At 39.9% G+C, this 5,442-nt stretch overlaps 1 pseudogene; it reads left to right on the top strand.

The window, feature by feature from the left end:
• Positions 1-4,549: 4,549 nt before the first annotated feature.
• LOC130865023 (cytochrome c oxidase subunit 6A1, mitochondrial-like) lies at positions 4,550-4,878 on the top strand (annotated as a pseudogene).
• Positions 4,879-5,442: the final 564 nt, after the last annotated feature.

Here is a 5,442-nt window from a genome sequence, read left to right as displayed (position 1 = left end):
ACTGATGCAGCAATACTAGCATTTAAAAACACTGCTCCCAACAATTCAGTCTGAGAATAATAGGATACTAACCAAATATAAATCATAATTGAATTCCATGTAGGAAACCAATGACTATTTCCATATTACCGAAAGGAATAAGAATACCACAAATAAGAAATATGTTTTGATTAACAATGAAATTTTTAGTCATGTCAATTTCTTCCAGAAAGGAGTTGCTTAGAGAGAATTGCTGACAGGAGAATATGCCATGTGTACTTCAAATGGGTGGCACATTTGAGACTGGGAATTCTGATACATTTTTGAGATAAGATCTAATTCATAATCTATGGTGTTCTGAGACTCACTATTAAACTCAGATTCCAACACATAATGATCCTCCTACCCCATTCTTCTGTAAATAGTAAATAAGGATTACAGCCATAAACCACCATGAATGACTTGTAATAATCTCTGCTTCAGAAACTTAGTTCAGGTAATAAAAAAAAAACAAACAAACAAATAGGAAAATTTGAGAGAAGTATATGAGGGAAGTCAAAATAAATGGGAACTAAAATTAATACCAACAACCAACAATCAAAACAAAGGGTGTGATATATCTCATCTGGGACTGAACACACTGTAGACTCTCCTTATCTGAATCTTGACTGGTAGTGTGTGAATGGGTCAATCAACATTTACTGCACAAAGTAGCTTCTAAGGTAAGGTTTAAGAGATGAACTACTCAATGGCTGGAATGATAAATCATGAAATCTTTGTTTTAAAACAATGTCTGCTTAGCAGATTATTAGTTTTCTGTTAAGGTAAAGATCTAATGTGATCGCACTTGTCAGGGAGAGAGGCAAAAAGGGCCCTTGGAGTTTAAGGACAGTCAGGCTTACATAGCGAGTTCCAGATAAGTCAAAGCTATATAAAGGGACAGTCACAAGCAAGCAAATACAGAAAAATTACAATAGTGCAAAGAAGACATTTACTTCACTTTTTTCAAACAGATTTACACAGTGTAGCCCAGGCTCTCCTGGAACTTGCCATGCATTCAAATATGGCACGGCTCATTTGGCTTCAGCCTCCAGGATGTTGGGTTTGCCTGCATTAGCAATCAAAAATTTGTAAGAAACATATTTGTTACCTTACAAGTCAGAAGAATATAGTGAAAATCTGGGATAACGAGAATAATCCTGGGGTAGATTGGCCTCATAGCATCAACCAGGAGCCTGAGGAAGGGAGTGCTAATCTTCTGCTTTATTTCTCTTTTGAGATCTTTTTATTCTGTCTAAGGCTGAAGACTAAGGAGCAGTGGGTCACATATTCATTTTGCATCTCCCATCATTATTAAGCTTCTCTTGCTTTATTTACTCTCAAGACATGCCTACAAGTTTAACTCATATAAAACTCTAACTGAAGATAGCAAGTAAGATTATCCATCATATGACCCCAGGTAAGACTACCAGCAATAGTGAAGAAAGTACCTGAACTGGCCTTCTTGTCTAATCAGATTAGTGACTACTCTAATTGTAATCATAGAACCAACATCCAGTAACTGACGGAAGTAGACAGAAGGATGCACAGCCAATCACTGGTCTGAGTTCTTGGAGATCAGCTGAAGAGAGAGAGGTGGTATCTTTTCATTTGAGGGGATCAAGATCATGATTGGGAAAGCACAAGGACAGTTGCCCAGAGCTGGAGGGAGCTCGCAGACTCTGGACTGTCAGGTGGAGAACCTGCATGAGACTGAAATAGGTCTTCCAAATGTTTGTGACATTAATATGGCTTGATCTAATTGTGTGGCCTATGGCAGGGGTTCCAGGCCTTATTCTAAGTACATGAACTGTTGTTTTTTAACATAGTCCCTATGGGGGGGATAATTTGCTCAACCTTGATACAACGGGAAGAGACTTATTTCAACCTCAATTTGGTATTCCAGACTTTGTTGAATCCCCAACGGATAACTTAAATGTATGATGAGTGGATGGGTTATGGGATAGGTGGGAATTGGGGCAGGTGAAGGAAAAGAGGAGAAAGGGACAACTGGAGTTTATATGAAAAAAGTAAATAAAATAAGTTTATTCATCTCAGACAACTAGGCTAATTCCATAACTAGGCAATGGTGAACAGGACCACATTAAAATGAGTGTGCTGATATCTTAGTCCTACATTGGTAACAATGAAGGGATAGCTCATATCTGGATGAGTTCATGTTGAAAGCAACAAGTAATGCTGAATTATCAGTGTTTTTGTAGAAGGGTCACATATTTTAGCAATCAATAAAAATAAAAGAAAATTCTTTTCTTCCTTGGTATTGTTCCTGTCCATAGTAGCATTTTAGCCATTTCATGTTTTGTTATTGGCTTTCAGCTACATGAATCTCTAATACCTGTTTCTCTCTCTGGTTGAGCAGATGGAAGTGTAGAGAAGAATTTTCATGGGATATTTAGGCAGGAGTTGTTTTCTGAGGTTTTCCTAACTGGTAATCTCTTTTCTTTCTTTTGCTTCTCATCTAAATTTGCAACCAATCTTGCATTTTAATCTTTTATTTATTTTCATAATGTTGGCGTCCATTGCTCTTTGGAGAATTGAAAAATAAATAAATACATTTATACAAAAGGATTATGTTTTTAATAAAAAGAACAGTATCAGCAGTGTCAGTTATCAGATCCATCTCATGAATGGGTTTTAAACTCAAACAGAAAGCGACTGTTAATGACATAATACTTGCACTACTACTGAACTACAGAATATTGAAAACAGGTCAATATTTTGGTCAAAAGCTTTGAAGTAGAAATTGATGACAACCCTACTCTTTCAGTAGGGTGAAGAGAACCTCTGAGATGTTCCTAGGCAGGCTGTGGGAAGAACCATGTTGCCAGGTTAAGGAAAGACAAGGACAAAGTTGGAAGTTGAAGGCACTGCTCAGGAGAGGGAATGAGTAGACAGTTTGACAGATAGCTCCAGATACTAGAGACTAAACTGGGGGGCTGTATAGAAAAAGCAGCTGCTCCAATGTCTTTCCTCCCAATCAGCAGGGATGCTGGAACAGCCCAGACATTCACAATTTCACAGTTCAAAGCAGCACAGTAGCCTTAAAACAAATTCTTTTACAATAATTCTGGGCTCCGAGTACTGTTCCAACGATACTGGACAGGCAGCTGAGGACATGGATTAAATTTTTAGCTGAGCATTATGGTTTTATGTCCTCTACTAGTTAACTGACATTTTTCTGTCACAAGTCTTTATTTTACACTTAAACCGTGTATTGCCAGAAAAGGAATATTAACAATGATAACAGAAACTGAGCCAGGACAGTCATGCATGGCTATAATCCTAGTACTAAAGGAGTAGAATTGGGAACATCCCCCTCTCCTTGGTTTCAGGCCAGTCCTAGCCAGGGGTACATAGTAAGACTTTGTTTCAAAAAGAAAATAAAGCAAATAATGACTGCTTGACAAATGTATTATAAATGTTAAATTTATTTCCTGTGTAAACCTGAAATTATTTGAAGAATATTGGAAAGGGCAGGACTCCCATGGAGGTCAACCAACTGTGTTATAACAAGTTGCAGGTCTGTTAGGAGTCCCAGAAACAGACCAAACTGTTATATATATGCAGAAAGCTTAGGTCAGCCCATACAGGCTCTCTGGTTGTTTGTTCAGTCTCTGTGAGTCTCTATGAACCCAGGTGATTGGATTCTACGAAGTTTTGTGACTCACTTGAATGCTTTGGCTCCTACAATCCCTCCCTCATCTCTTCTTTAAGATTCACCAACCACTGACTAATGTTTGTTTGAGGAACTCTGCATCTGTTTCTATCAGATGCTAGATGAACCCTCTCTGATGACAGTTGTACTGGGATACAATTTTATGAGTATAGCAGAATAACATTAGGAATCATTTCATTGACTTTTTCTGTTTTCTCTGTTATGCTTTGCTCTCTCTAGGTCCCTGGGCTTTGCAGCCTCCATCCCTAGCCCTCCAGGCAGGGTCAGGGTTAGGCTCCCTTTCCTATCACAGGTCTCACACTGTACCCAGTCTATGCTTGGTCACTTTCACAGTTTCTGTACCACCTTTTCCCCAGCACATTTGTTGGCCTTACTAATTGTAGGTGGAAATTTTTGTGACTGTGTTGGCGTGCCAATCTTTTCAATGGAGGCCTCTCGTGGTTACAATAGATGGCTAGTTCTGGATCAATATCCCCATTGCCAAGAGTCTTACGTAGAGTTGCCCTGGTAGACTTCTGGGGTTTTCCTTTCATTTCTGTCTCATTCCAGACATGCCCCATGATTCCAGGTGTGTCTGTCCCAGAACTCCCTCCCTCCACCCTCCCCAGCATGATCCCTCCTGGTTCCTTCTACACCACCCCCATACTTACCTCGAAAAACACAAAAGTTAATCGAGCCAAGGAACAAAGAGATCACATTACTTGAAATGTGGGTCCTTAAATATGGAATGCATATCATTTTACAAAACATAAATTTCTTTAGATAATTCCCATGTTTCTTCCTTCAATCAAAGTTTTAGGTTGTTATGAAAAAATAAAAGACTGGAGTTCCAAGATGGTGTCGTCGGTGTGCGGGTCTCGGGTGACAGGGCTGTTGGGCTGGGCCTTCCCACGGGTAGCCCATGTCTGGTGGCGTCCACAGCGAGGAAGGTTCAGCTCGCATGTGGTAGGCCCTCACCTACTTCGTGGAGCTGCCCGGGGGCGGGAGTGAGCATGCTCAACGTCTTCCTGAAATCACTGCACGGAGAGCACGAGAGACCCGAGTTCGTTGCCTACCCCCAGCTCCGCATCAGGACCAAGCCCTTCCCCTGGGGAGATGGTAACCATACCCTCTTCCTCAACCCTCATGTGAACCCACTTCCGACTGGCTATGAAGATGAGTAACGAGAACCTGGACCTTCCCCCAGGCAACAAGGGACCACAGCACTGGTTTGGACCATTACTTTGTGGATCACGAAAAGTGCATGGGGCACTAAGCTCATCTTTCCTTGTTTCCGACAGTGACCATTATTCTCATTTTCCATCCCTTTGTTTATAAGAAGAGATGGCCTAAATAAATATCTTAAAGTTGCGTTGTTCAATAAATAAATAAATAAATAAATAAATAAATAAATAAGAGACTGCTAAGCAGCTGTGAGTTTTCTGGGCTGGAATGTGAGAGCTTGCACTGACACGTGTGTCCGCTAGATGGCAAACGTGTGCTTGATAGAGTAGAAAAGGAAAAGCTTCAAACAGTCTAATGCATTAGTACTGCCTTTTGAAAACACTACTCCGAAAAATCCGGTCTGGGAATTACAGGAAACTAACCAAATATAAAATAAAAACGAATTCCATGTGGGAGACTAATAACGGTTTCCAAATTACTGAAAGCTATAAGAATATCACAAGTGAAAAATATGAGTTGATTAACAATGAAATTTTTATTCATCCAAATGTCTGCCCAAAAGG

Source organism: Chionomys nivalis, chromosome 23 (assembly GCF_950005125.1).
Source record: "Chionomys nivalis chromosome 23, mChiNiv1.1, whole genome shotgun sequence".
NCBI classification, from domain to species: Eukaryota; Metazoa; Chordata; class Mammalia; order Rodentia; family Cricetidae; genus Chionomys; species Chionomys nivalis.
The sequence above is the reverse complement of the archived record's forward strand: the minus strand, read 5'-3'. Positions and strand labels throughout refer to the sequence as shown.